Raw genomic sequence first — 13,646 nt, forward strand, 5'->3', positions numbered from 1 at the left:
ACCCGAAGGGAACCCACGCATTCACGGGGAGAACATGCAAACTCCACACAGAAAGATCCCGAGCCCGGGATTGAACCCAGGACAACTCAGGACCTTCGTATTGTGAGGCACATGCACTAACCCAGGGGTGTCAAACTCAAATACAGAGTGGGCCAAAATTTAAAACGGAACAAAGCCGCGGGCCAAGGTTGAAGAAATTAACCTTTTAATAGGGATCCAAACAAGTTTTGCATTGAATATTGAACAAGTAAGGCTTATATAACTTTATAGTGACATGCAAAGTCAAGTTTCAAATTATCCATCCATCCATCCATTTTCTACCGCTTGTCCCTTCTGTGGTCGCTGGAGCCTATCTCAGCTGCATTCAGGCGGAAGGCACTTTACACCATGGACAAGTCACGACCTCATCACAGGGCCAACACAGACAGACAGACAACATTCACACTCACATTCACACACTAGGGCCAATTTTTTAGTGTTGCCAATCAACCTATCAATAATAATAAAAAAATATCAATGGCATATCAAATTAAATATAAATGGGGTGGGAGGGTTGGTGGTAGCTGGGGTGTATATTGCAGCATCCATGAAGAGTTAGTTCTGCAAGGGGTTATGGGTATTACGTGTGTTACGGTGCAGATGTTCTCCCGAAATGTGTTAGTCATTCTTGTTTGGTGTGGCTTCACAGTGTGGCGCATATTTGTAACAGTGTTAAAGTCGTTTATACGGCCACCCTCACTGTGACCTGTACGGCTGTCGACCAAGTATGCAAGGTATTCATTCGTGTATGTTAAAGCCGTAGATATTATGTGACTGGGATCGCATGTTGTTTCTATGGCGGAAAAGCGGACGTGAAGCCAGGTTGTAGAGGACGCCAAAGGCAGTGCCTTCGAGGCACGCCCCCAATATTGATGTCCGGGTGAAAATTGGGAGAAACTGGAAGAATTGTTGCCACGGGAGGTTTACGGGAGGGGCAGTGAAATTCGGGAGGGTTGGCAAATGCGTTGTTACAGCGGCACCGCCCCTGTAGAATACCGGCGGGCCAGCTCTAATCTTAATTTGATATTCCCTCAAGGGCCAAATGAAATTACACGGCGGGCCAAATTCGGCCCACGGGCCAGAGTTTGACACCCAGGCACTAACCCCTGTCCACCGTGCTGTTTAAAAGGTCGATTAAAATCATCACAGGTCCCCTTTGAAGTATGTCATATTTGATTTATTATGGTACTTTTTTGTCACTTAAAACATGGTTTGTCTTTGGTACACTAATGTGCATATTATAGGCCATTGGTTTTTTGTTTTATTTTTGTAAAAATATGGGCTTCACGGTGGCAGAGGGGTTAGTGCGTCTGCCTCACAATACGAAGTTCCTGCAGTCCTGGGTTCAAATCCAGGCTCGGGATCTTCCTGTGTGGAGTTTGCATGTTCTCCCCGTGAATGCGTGGGTTCCCTCCGGGTACTCCGGCTTCCTCCCACTTCCAAAGACATGCACCTGGGGATAGGTTGATTGGCAACACTAAATTGGCCCTAGTGTGTGAATGTGAGTGTGAATGTAGTCTGTCTATCTGTGTTGGCCCTGCGATGAGGTGGCGACTTGTCCAGGGTGTACCCCGCCTTCCGCCCGATTGTAGCTGAGATAGGCGCCAGCGCCCCCCGCGACCCCAAAAGGGAATAAGCGGTAGAAAATGGATGGATTGATATATATATATATATTTATATTGCTCTCTTTTATATTTGGTATGAACATTATTATGTAAACTCCAAGTTATTGTTTTTATTGTTGTTGCTATTTTTGTATTACAAAATGTTATTATCATGGTATACTGCATTGTAATCTTTTGTTTTGTGACTGTGTGATGTTTTTTGCCTGGACCCCAGGAAGAATAGTCTCCTCTGTGGTGTCGGCTAAATCCGGATCCTTAATAAACTAAACCAAACTAATGACTTTTCGGCAATTAGTTGCAACTGTAAGGTCCAACTGTGGTTTGGTTAATTAATGGCGGCAATGTTTTTTTAACCGATCTTGATAAAATTTGAGCCACAAAAAGCCAAAAAAAAAACCCCATAAAGATTAATACCAAATTTCAAGGAGATTTGACTAAACATCTTAAAGTTACAGCGGTTGTTTTGTAGAGCGCATTGAGCTGTGTCAGAAATTTCAAGTCAATCCCATTTTGTGGTTTAATAACAGCGCCACCATGTGGTTTATTTGTGAGGTAAATAGTAGCACAGGCAACACAATAGAGATGCATGTTTATACCCCACCTGGGCATCTGCGGTGCCCTCTAAGGTTTCTCATTGTCCCATTGGTTGGAGTTTTTCCTTGCCTTGATGTGGGATCTGAGCCGAGGATGTCGTTGTGGCTTGTGCAGCCCTTTGAGACACTCGTGATTTAGGGCTATATAAGTATAAGATGTTTCGACAAATGTTCAATGTTTTTGTGTGTAGTGGTTCCAAAGTAGAATACAGCAGGAAGGGGATTTATATGGCCCCATTTGTCACGGTTTACCCGACACCTGAAACGTGAACAATTGGGGGTTTGCACTATCCCCTTTAGTCGCCAAATGGCAGTTGAGAGATGAATATCTTAAATGTGTTTTGTGTCAATTCCAACTTTGATCACTGCGTCAGTTGCTATGTAGACTTGCATTTTCCATTATTTTCAGCAGACTGCATTGCAAAACCCCTTTCACGGGAGAACCATATGAATCCATTCCCTACTGTAGTTAATTGAAGCATTCTGGTTATTAGCATTTACTGTACCTGTTTTCTTTCAACCCAAGCTAGTTTGAATGTTTCTGGGTGCATTTTTTATTGCACACGTTACTGCCATATATTAATATGTTCCATAATTCCCCAACATCGGGAATGCCTACTTCATTTGGTACTTCACACCCGATGCTCAGTGCAGGAATGTTCATCATTTTCTGAAATCCAATCGTCGCCCATGTAAAAGCCCCACCCCTACACATTGGCGTCAGTGTGAATGACAAGCGGGAACAACTGGCTCTCCTTTGGGGGCTAGTAAGCAAACTTTGACTTATGTCGGGAACAAAAAGCTGATTGAAATGTTTCCAAAATGACACTAACCAAGAAATTGAAGAGAAAATGCTCAAGGGAATATAAATAGTGTTCAGTCATATTTAACATTTCTTGCAATTGGATGATTGCATGAGAGGTTCAGTTTCAGCTCCATTATTCACATGGATCAGGGGTGCCCACACTTTTTCTGCAGGCGAGCTACTTTTCAATTGACCAACTCGAGGGGATCTACCTCATTTATATATATCATTTATATTTATTTATTTATGAAAGAGACATTTTTGTAAACAAGTTAAGTGTGTTTGATGATAATACAAGCATGTGTAACACATATAGATGTCTTTCTTTCACAAAGACAAGAATATAAGTTGGTGTATTACCTGATTCTGATGACTTGCATTGATTGGAATCAGACAGTAATGATGATAACGCCCACATTTTCAAATGGAGGAGAAAAAAAGTTGTCCTTTCTGTACAATACCACATGAAAGTGGTTGGTTTTTGGCATCTAATTCATCCAGCTTCCATACACTTTACAAGAAAAACATTGGCGGCAAATTCCGTAGCTTGCTTGATTGACATTCACGGCACCCGAGGGTCTTGTGAGATGACGCTGGCTGCTGCCAGTTCATTATTATGAAAAAATGACAGAGAGGAAGGCGAGAAACACTTTTTATTTCAACAGACTTTCGCGCCGTCCCTTCCGTTAAAACTCTAAAGGCCGACTGCACATTTCCTATCTTCACAATAAAAGCCCTGCTTCATGTTGCCTGCGCTAACAAAATAAGAGTCTCGGAGAGCTGGCGTGCACAAGTGATGTGCACGCCAGCTTTCTGAGGGATCGCTTGTGCACGCCAGTTTTCCGAGACTCTGTATGTATGTATGTATGTACTCTGATGGAGCCAGATGAGGTGGTTCGGGCATCTGGTCAGGATGCCACCCGAACGCCTCCCTAGGGAGGTGTTTAGGGCATGTCCAGCTGGTAGGAGGCCACGGGGAAGACCCAGGACACGTTGGAAAGACTATGTCTCCCGGCTGGCCTGGGAACGCCTCGGGATCCCCCGGGAAGAGCTAGACGAAGTGGCTGGAGATAGGGAAGTCTGGGCTTCCCTGCTTAGGCTGCTGCCCCCGCGACCCGACCTCGGATAAGCGGAAGATGATGGATGGATGGATGGATGTATTTAGTTAGCGCAGGCAGCATGAAGCAGGGCTTTTATTGTGAAGATAGGAAATGTGCAGTCGGCCTTTAGAGTTTTGACGGAAGGTACGGCGCGAGAGTCTGTTGAAATAAAAAGTGTTTCTCGCCTTCCTCTCGGTCATATTTTCATAATAATGATCTTGCAGCAGCCAGCGTCATCTCACAAGACCCTCCGGTACCGTGAATGTCATTTAAGTGACGTCTTGGTGAAGATTGATGATCACTAATTTTTAGGTCTATTTTTTTTAAAAGCCTGGCTGGAGATCGACTGACACACCCCCCGCGGTCGACTGGTAGCTCGCGATCGACGTAATGGGCATCCCTGACTTAGATCATGCGTGTCCAAAGTGCGGCACGAGGGCCATTTGTGGCCCCCGGCCCATTCTAAAAAATACTATAATAAAAATTTTAAACAAAAGAGTGTAATAAAAGAGTAAACAGTGACATGTAACAAGAAAAAGTTGCAATGTTGACATTAATAACACAAAGCTGCAATGCGGACTGTTATTGACCAGCTGAAGGCTCCAATTACCTCAATGGAACAATTACACTTTCAAATATTTTGGGGGGGGGGATTGTTGCATATTTTGTGAGAAACAAAGTTTTCTTTCCCAAAAAGGGCATCAAACAAACAAAAATATATGAAAACATTTTTAAAATCTTATAATCGAGATTTACAGACTTAAGCATTAATAGTTTAAAAATAAAAATATACATTTGGCTTATTTTCAACATTATTCTTTTTTTATTGTTATGAATTATTGATCTATTAAGGGTTCCAATTACTTCACGTCAAATATTCCACTTCGAAATGTTTTGGGGGAAAATGTTGCATAGTTTGTGTGTTTGCCATATAAATAAGGGTGTTGACATAAAGGCCATAAGCATTGGGGCGGTATAGCTTGGTTGGTAGAGTGGCCGTGCCTGAGGGTTGCAGGTTCAATTGCCGCTTCCGCCATCCTAGTCACTGCTGTTGTGTCCTTGGGCAAAACACTTTACCCCCCTGCTCCCAGTGCGACCCACACTGGTTTAAATGTAACTTACATATTGGGTGTCACTATGTAAAGTGCTTTGAGTCACTAGAGAAAAGCGCTATATAATTCACTTCACTTGATAAAAAAATACATTTAAAAAATTTAAAATGTTTTAACGACAGACAGTGTTAAATGAAAAAAATAATAACTTATGACTGACTTATTTATAACATTTTTAGGACTGACACCCTTCCGGAGACCTGGGACCAAACTTGAGGACAGCCCTAAAGGTAAAAAAACATATGTTGTCATCCAAGCAACGTTATCATGGACACCCCTGTTTATTTCAGCAAGACAATGCCAAGCCACGTGTTACAACAGCGTTGCTTCGTAGTAAAAGAGTTCGGGTACTTTCCTGGCCCGCCTGCAGTCCAGACCTGTCTCCCATTGAAAATGTGTGGCACATTATGGAGCGTAAAATACAACAGCGGAGACCCCGGACTGTTGAACGACTGAAGCTCTACATAAAACAAGAATGGTAAAGAATTCCACTTTCAAAGCTTCAACAATTAGTTTCCTCAGTTCCCAAGAGTGTTGTTAAAAGAAAAGTTGATGTAACACAGTGGTGAACATGCCCTTTCCCAACTACTTTGGCACGTGTCGCAGCAATGAAATTCTAAGTTAATTATAATTTGTAAAAAAAAAGTAGTGCATTCAACTGAATATGGGTTGAAAAGGATTCGCAAATCATTGTATTCTGTTCATATTTACATCTAACACAATTTCCCAACTCATATGGAAACGGGGTTTGTACAAAGCCATGATTAAAATTTAAGTCACAGCCTTTCTGGGATTGAAGGTAAAAACTAATAAAAGGGTTAAGTTCACTTTTCTCGTGTTTAAAAGAGACATTTTGAGGCAACAAGGGTGCCAAATGACGATGTGTTCGAAGCAGAAGACATAAAACGGCAGGTTTTAGGTTTCACGTGGGTCGAGGAGGAGGAGCCACAGTCACCCTTTCTTGCCTAACAGAATTGCTATTGTGACATCCAGTGGACACATTTAAAACAGCAGTTTATTTTGTTTATAAAAAAAAAAAAAAAAAAAGCAGCTCATTTTAATATTTGGCAAACTCATCCCTCGGGCCGGATAAAACCTTTTCACGGGCCTGATCCGTTTGACACCCCTGGGTTAGAGTGTCCGCCTTGAAATCGATAGGTTGGGAGTTCAAACCCCGGCCGAGTCATACCAAAGACTATAAAAAAATGTGACCCATTACCTCCCTGCTTGGCACTCAGCATCAAGGGTTGGAATTGAGGGTTAAATCACCATAAATGATTCCTGGGCGCAGCACCGCTGTTGCCCACTGCTCCCCTCACTTCCCAGGGGGTGGTCAAGGGGATGGGTCAAATGCAGAGAATACATTTCACCACACCTAGTGTGTGTGTGTGACAATCATTGGTACTTTAACTTAACTTTAAAGGCCTACTGAAAGGCACTACTACCGACCACGCAGTCTGATAGTTTATATATCAATGATGAAATATTAAGATTTCAACACATGCCGATACGGCCTTTTTAGTTTACTAAATTGCAATATTAAATTTCCCGCGAGGTATCCTGTTGACGTTTTGGGTTGTAGCGGACATTTTATCCCAGCACCACTTACGGCTAAAAGTCGTCCCATTTAACCGCACAATTACACAGTATTCTGGACATCTGTGTTGCTGAATCTTTTGCAATGTTTTCAATTAATAATGTAGAACTCAAAGTAGAAAGATGGAGGTGGGAAGCGGTGTATTGCTGCTGCCTTTAGCAACACGTTTCCTTGTTTAAAATTCCCGAAGGTGAAGCTTTACTATGGATCAGAGCGGTCAAGCGAACATGGATCCCGATCACTTGTCAACCGGCAGGTTTCGGTGAGAAAATTGTGGTAATAAGTCGGCTCTTACCGGAGACATCAGCGGAGCTTGCGTCCTGCTGCAGCTGCGTGGCTTCCCTCAGAGACACTGGCGGTCACTACACACGTGGCCAAACCCCTCCGACTTTCATGTACTATATAATCTCACTAAAACACTAGCAACACAATAGGCGGATAAGGGATTTTCCAGACTTATTTTAGTAAATGTGTCTAATAACATCTGAATCGCTCTCACTGCCCTCGCCTTTTTTAAAAAAAAAAAGTATTCTAGTCCTACACTCTTATCCTCAATCAATCAATCAATGTTTATTTATATAGCCCTAAATCACAAATGTCTCAAAGGACTGTACAAACCATTACGACTACGACATCCTCGGAAGAACCCACATAAGGGCAAGAAAAACTCACACCCAGTGGGCAGGAAGAATTCACACCCAGTGGGACGCCAGTGACAATTATGACTATGAGAAACCTTGGAGAGGACCTCAAATGTGGGCAACCCCCCCCCCCCTCTAGGGGACCGAAAGCAATGGATGTCGAGCGGGTCTAACATGATACTGTGAAAGTTCAATCCATAGTGGCTCCAACACAGCCGCGAGAGTTCAGTTCAAAGCGGATCCAAGACAGCAGCGAGAGTCCCGTCCACAGGAAACCATCCCAAGCGGAGGCGGCTCAGCAGCGTAGAGATGTCCCCAACCAATACACAGGCGAGCCGTAACATCCTGGGTCCTGACGAGCGGTCAATCCTGGGTCTGGACTCTGGACAGCCAGTACTTCATCCATGGTCATTGGACCGGACCCCCTCCACAAGGGAGGGGGGGGCAGAGGAGAAAAAGAAAAGATGCGGCAGATCAACTGGTCTAAAAAGTAGGTCTATTTAAAGGCTAGAGTATACAAATGAGTTTTAAGGTGAGACTTAAATGCTTTTACTGAGGTAGCATCTCAAACTGTTACCGGGAGGGCATTCCAGAGTACTATCCTCATCCACGAATCTTTTATCCTCGCTCAAATGAATGGGGAAATTGTCGCTTTCTCGGTCCGAATCGCTATAGCTGCTGGTGGCCATGATTGTAAACAATGTTCAGATGTGAGGAGCTCCACAACCCGTGACGTCACGCGCACATAGTCAGCTACTTCCGGTACAGGCAAGGCTTTTTTATTAGCGACCAAAAGTTGCAAACTTTATCGTCAATGTTCTCTACTAAATCCTTTTAGCAAAAATATGGCAATATCGCAAAATGATCAAGTATGACACATAGAATGGACCTGCTATCCCCGTTTAAATAAGAACATCTCATTTCAGTAGGCTTTTAACTATGTGTATGTTGTAATTCCTCCTCACCACTCGGGGCGCTATAGAAGGCAAGGTGAGCTATCTAGGTGTGACAGAAGAAGGGCAACGACTAAGCAGGAAGTGTCCCTTTTGTGAGTTCTTATCAAGATAAATTCTACTTTTTTACTGCTTACAAATATACCTAAAACAACTTTAAAGGCAGTTGTACAAAAGTACTGTTGGTCACTTTCATTGACAAGTTATTAATAAGATCAGACATCACAAGAAGTCATCAGACACTTGGCACACCTGAAGGTGAGTCACCATCATCAGATACTTCTTTTTAGATGAAAATATGAGACAAAGTGTTTCTTGGTAAGCTCAGCTACTTTTATTTATTCCTTACATCTTATCTCCGAAATCCAAGTTGCAAAATTACTGTGAGTTTTTTTTTAAAGAGTTAAACTGGAAACATACACAGAATTTCAGGTTTACTTCTAATAAGGACAAATTAAATGGTGTTTAAAAACATCATCATCAACAGTTGAAATTTAGATTAAAGTGATTTTTAAATGTATTGAAATGGTGTATTTTGCTCTAAAAATGAACATATATTACAAAAAAATTGCAAATAATAGATTTTTATATTATTATTATATTTTTACATTCAACGTTTGTATTTTCATTATAACATCCAACCATCCATTTTCTACCGCTTGTCCCTTTTTTGGGTTCGCGGCGGGTGCTGGAGCCTATCTCAGCTGCATTCCGGCGGAAGGTGGAGTACACCCTGGACAAGTCGCCACCTCATTATTGTTATTATTTGTATCTAAATTATTCTACCATGAAGCCAAAATATCACCAGAATGTAAATAATTTGAGGGCATTTAAATTTAGGATGTAAAAAAATACTAAAGCTTCATCCATCCATCCATCCATTTTCTACCGCTTATTCCCTTTTGGGGTCGCGGCGGGTGCTGGAGCCTATCTCAGCTGCATTCCGGCAGAAGGTGGAGTACACCCTGGACAAGTCACCAACTCATAATTATTATTATTATTATTTGTATCTATATTATTCTACCATAAAGCGAAAATTTTACCAGGATGTGAATAATTTGAGGGCATTTAAATTTAGGATGTAAAAAAATACTAAAGCTACATCCATCCATCCATCCATTTTCTACCGCTTATTCCCTTTTGGGGTCGCGGCGGGTGCTGGAGCCTATCTCAGCTGCATTCCGGCAGAAGGTGGAGTACACCCTGGACAAGTCGCCACCTCATTATTATTATTATTATTTGTATCTATATTATTCTACCATAAAGCCAAAATTTTACCAGGATGTGAATAATTTGAGGGCATTTAAATTTAGGATGTAAAAAAATACTAAAGCTACATCCATCCATCATTCCATTTTCTACCGCTTATTCCCTCTTGGGGTCGCGGGGGGTGCTGGCGCCTATCCCAGCTACAATCGGGCGGAAGGCGGGGTACACCCTGGACAAGTCGCGTTTCATTATTATTATTATTATTATTTGTATCTATATTATTCTACTATAAAGCCAAAATTTGACCAGAATGTGAATATTTTGAGGGCATTTAAATTTAGGATGTAAAAAATACTAAAGCTACATCCACCCATCATTCCATTTTCTACCGCTTATTCCCTTTTGGGGTCGCGGGGGGCACTGGCGCCTATCTCAGCTACAATCAGGCGGAAGGCGGGGTACACCCTGGACAAGTCGCCACCTCATCATCATTATTATTATTTGTATCTATATTATTCTACCATAAAGCCAAAATTTTACCAGGATGTGAATAATTTGAGGGCATTTAAATTTAGGATGTAAAAAAATACTAAAGCTACATCCATCCATCATTCCATTTTCTACCGCTTATTCCCTTTTGGGGTCGCGGGGGGCGCCGGCGCCTATCTCAGCTACAATCGGGCGGAAGGCGGGGTACACCCTGGACAAGTCGCCTTTCATTATTATTATTATTATTTGTATCTATATTATTCTACCATAAAGCCAAAATTTTACCAGAATGTGAATATTTTGAGGGCATTTAAATTTAGGATGTAAAAAAATACTAAAGCTACATCCATCCATCATTCCATTTTCTACCGCATATTCCCTTTTGGGGTCGCGGGGGGCGCTGGCGCCTATCTCAGCTACAATCGGGCGGAAGGCGGGGTACACCCTGGACAAGTCGCCACCTCATCATTATTATTATTTGTATCTATATTATTCTACCATAAAGCCAAAATTTCACCAGAATATGAATAATTTGAGGGTATTTAAATTTAGGATGTAAAAAAATACTAAAGTGTGTGAATGTGTGTGTGAATGGGTAAATGTGGAAGTAGTGTCAAAGCGCTTTGAGTACCTTGAAGGTAGAAAAGCGTTATACAAGTACAACCCATTTATTGATTTATTTAAAGCTACAGTCAACCAAAAATCGATAATGACACTAAACAATCTGCTAAGAGTCAGAAAATAAACGAAAAAAAAAGATGATTAAAATGTATTTCATGCATGTCAGCCTTTGAAATATTTGCTGTGAAAGAAATATTCCAAATCTCCAGTTAATTCTTTTCACAGTTTAGCAGCATATTTGTATTATTCAGTAACAATACTTCACATAAAAAATTCATACCATTAAATAATTAAAGAGGACATGAAATAAATAAATAATGAATAGTTTCAGTATAATTATTTAAGGTTGTATTTCACAATATCATTCATTTATGAACAATTTAATCAATTATTCCACATGTATTAATGAATAATATTCAAACTATTTGTGTAAAAAATTTGGCCTCCATAGAAAATCTATCTACTTATCTATTATGATAACGATGATGAGAGTACGTCATCATCGCCAGAGGACACGTGGCCTTTCAACCCTTTGGAGCAGTCAGAAGTCACATCCTGCTTTTCTAGCCGTCTCAAAAGGTAAGCTCATTTTGTCTTGGAGGAATCTGCAGACGCCACACAAAAAAAAAGCCTTCATCCTGTTTTGTGTTTTTACTGATTTTGACTGCAGAGCCTGTGAAATGTCCTTTTACAGTCGCCTTTGTCACCTCCGACCTCGCTGAGAAGAGGTTGAAACAACAAAGACCAAGAAGAAACAGAAGGATAATGTGAGTCTGGAGCATTTAAAAAAAAAGCCATCTTTATAACAATGACACGGAAGACATCCGAGTTTGAAACAAAACAGGCATTCATCTGACGTGATTTAGCAGGAAGTGGATAAAAAAATTATCTTGATATAATCGTATTGTTTAGATCAAGCCAAAGTCTGTGCAACAGCTAACATCACATCTTTAGATGAGCAGTAACATTAGCAACAATGATAGGCCAACATAATCTGAGACCACTACTGGCTGGTTAGCCAATTTTAAATTTAAACGTAAATAAGTATAGCTCGGTTGGTGGAGTGGCCGTGCCAGCAACTGGAGGGTTGCAGGTTCAATTCCCGCTTCCGCCATCCTAGTCACTGCCGTTGTGTCCTTGGGCAAGACACTTTACCCACCTGCTCCCAGTGCCACCCACACTGGTTTAAATGTAACTTAGATATTGGGTTTCACTATGTAAAGCGCTTTGAGTCACTAGAGAAAAGCGCTATATAAATATAATTCACTTCACACACTTCACAATTGGGACAAGCGGTACAAAATGGATGGATAGTAAATTAAAGCACCGATCGCGTCCAGATGACGAACTTACACTAACATGTTTTTTTAATGGATTTTTGCTCCTGAAAATGAATCTGCCAGTTATTTATTATAATATCAATTAGTTTTTGAGTAATTGGTAGATAACTACAGTAACTGTACTTTGATATGGTGTCATCTACAGCAGTGGTTCTCAACCTTTTTTTTCAGTGATGTACCCCCTGTGAACATTTTTTTTAATTCAAGTACCCCCTAATCAGAGCAAAGCATTTTTGGTTGAAAAAAAGAGATGAAGAAGTAAAATACAGCACTATGTCATCAGTTTTTGATTTATTAAATTGTATAGCAGTGCAAAATATTGCTCATTTGTAGTGGTCTTTCTTGAACTATTTGGAAAAAAGGGATAGGTTGATTGGCAACACTAAATTGGCCCTAGTGTGTGAATGTGAGTGTGAATGTTGTCTGTCTATCTGTGTTGGCCCTGCGATGAGGTGGCGACTTGTCCAGGGTGTACCCTGCCTTCCGCCCGATTGTAGCTGAGATAGGCGCCAGCGCCCCCCGCGACCCCGAAAGGGAATAAGCGGTAGTAAATGGATGGATGGAGATATAAAAATACCTAAAAACTTGTTGAAAAATAAGTGATTCAGTTTTCAATAAAGATTTCTACACATAGAAGTAATCATCAACTTAAAGTGCCCTCTTTGGGGATTGTAATAGAGATCCATCTGGATTCATGAACTTAATTTTAAACATTTCTTAACAAAAAAAGAAATCTTTAACATCAATATTTATGGAACATGTCCACAAAAAAATCTAGCTGTCAACACTGAATATTGCATTGTTGTATTTCTTTTCACAGTTTATGAACTTACATTCATATTTTGTTGAAGTATTATTCAATAAATATATTTTTAAAGGATTTTTGAATTTTTGCTATTCTTAGAATATTTAAAAAAAATCTCACATACCCCTTAGCATACCTTCAAGTACCCCCAGGGGTACGCGCACCCCCGTTTGAGAACCACTGCTCTACAGGACGGGAGCCCATTTTCCCCCATACACAGTGTGGATAAAGGCATGTAAAACTACTATTACAAATACAAAATTGCATTTTTTTTTGTCACCCCGGTCCATGATTACTTCCAAACTGATATGGTTAACATTGTGATCAAAAAAGAAATCTAGAAGAATCAGCATTTCCACCCTCCCTGCCAAAGACATCATAGCCTGTGTTTCCTCATGCTCTTTCAGGATTTCCGAAAGCATCTAGAGGAAAACATCAGTAGAAGAGGACGCAAAACAGAATACTAACAACTTCGATTATTTTTTATCGCTTTTGAGCGCTGCTTTTGCTCTTCTTGCTCAATTTTTCCGCAGCTTCTGACTAAGTATTTCTCCCTTCAAGGGTGCTCCTGATTTTCGGCATCACATTTGGCTTGAAGTGGCTTATTTGCAACTGGCTCACAGTTGCATTTTTCAAAGCAAAAATATAACAAACACACCACCGGCTACCTTATATTACCATTAGTTGTTTAACAAAACACATTTATTTTACAGTTGT

General features: G+C 40.9%; 2 protein-coding genes across 6 annotated transcripts in view; one reads left to right on the top strand and one right to left on the bottom strand.

The window, feature by feature from the left end:
* The window catches only part of mcamb (melanoma cell adhesion molecule b), a 126,132-nt gene that overhangs the window by 91,892 nt on the left and 20,594 nt on the right, over positions 1 to 13,646 (bottom strand). The window lies entirely within an intron of this gene.
* Positions 1 to 13,646, top strand: part of rnf26 (ring finger protein 26) — a 145,369-nt gene that overhangs the window by 50,482 nt on the left and 81,241 nt on the right. Inside the window, exons 1-3 of one of the 3 annotated variants that reach the window (XM_061878670.1) lie at positions 8,504 to 8,723; positions 11,236 to 11,363; positions 11,455 to 11,551. The gene's annotated coding sequence lies outside the window, so the exon portion shown is untranslated. Of the gene's footprint in view, positions 1 to 8,503; positions 8,724 to 11,235; positions 11,364 to 11,454; positions 11,552 to 13,646 lie in introns of those variants that run through there. The other 2 variants (XM_061878672.1, XM_061878671.1) reach the window with 2 other exon arrangements.

The sequence above is a fragment of the Nerophis ophidion genome, linkage group LG18 (assembly GCF_033978795.1).
Source record: "Nerophis ophidion isolate RoL-2023_Sa linkage group LG18, RoL_Noph_v1.0, whole genome shotgun sequence".
NCBI lineage: Eukaryota > Metazoa > Chordata > Actinopteri > Syngnathiformes > Syngnathidae > Nerophis > Nerophis ophidion.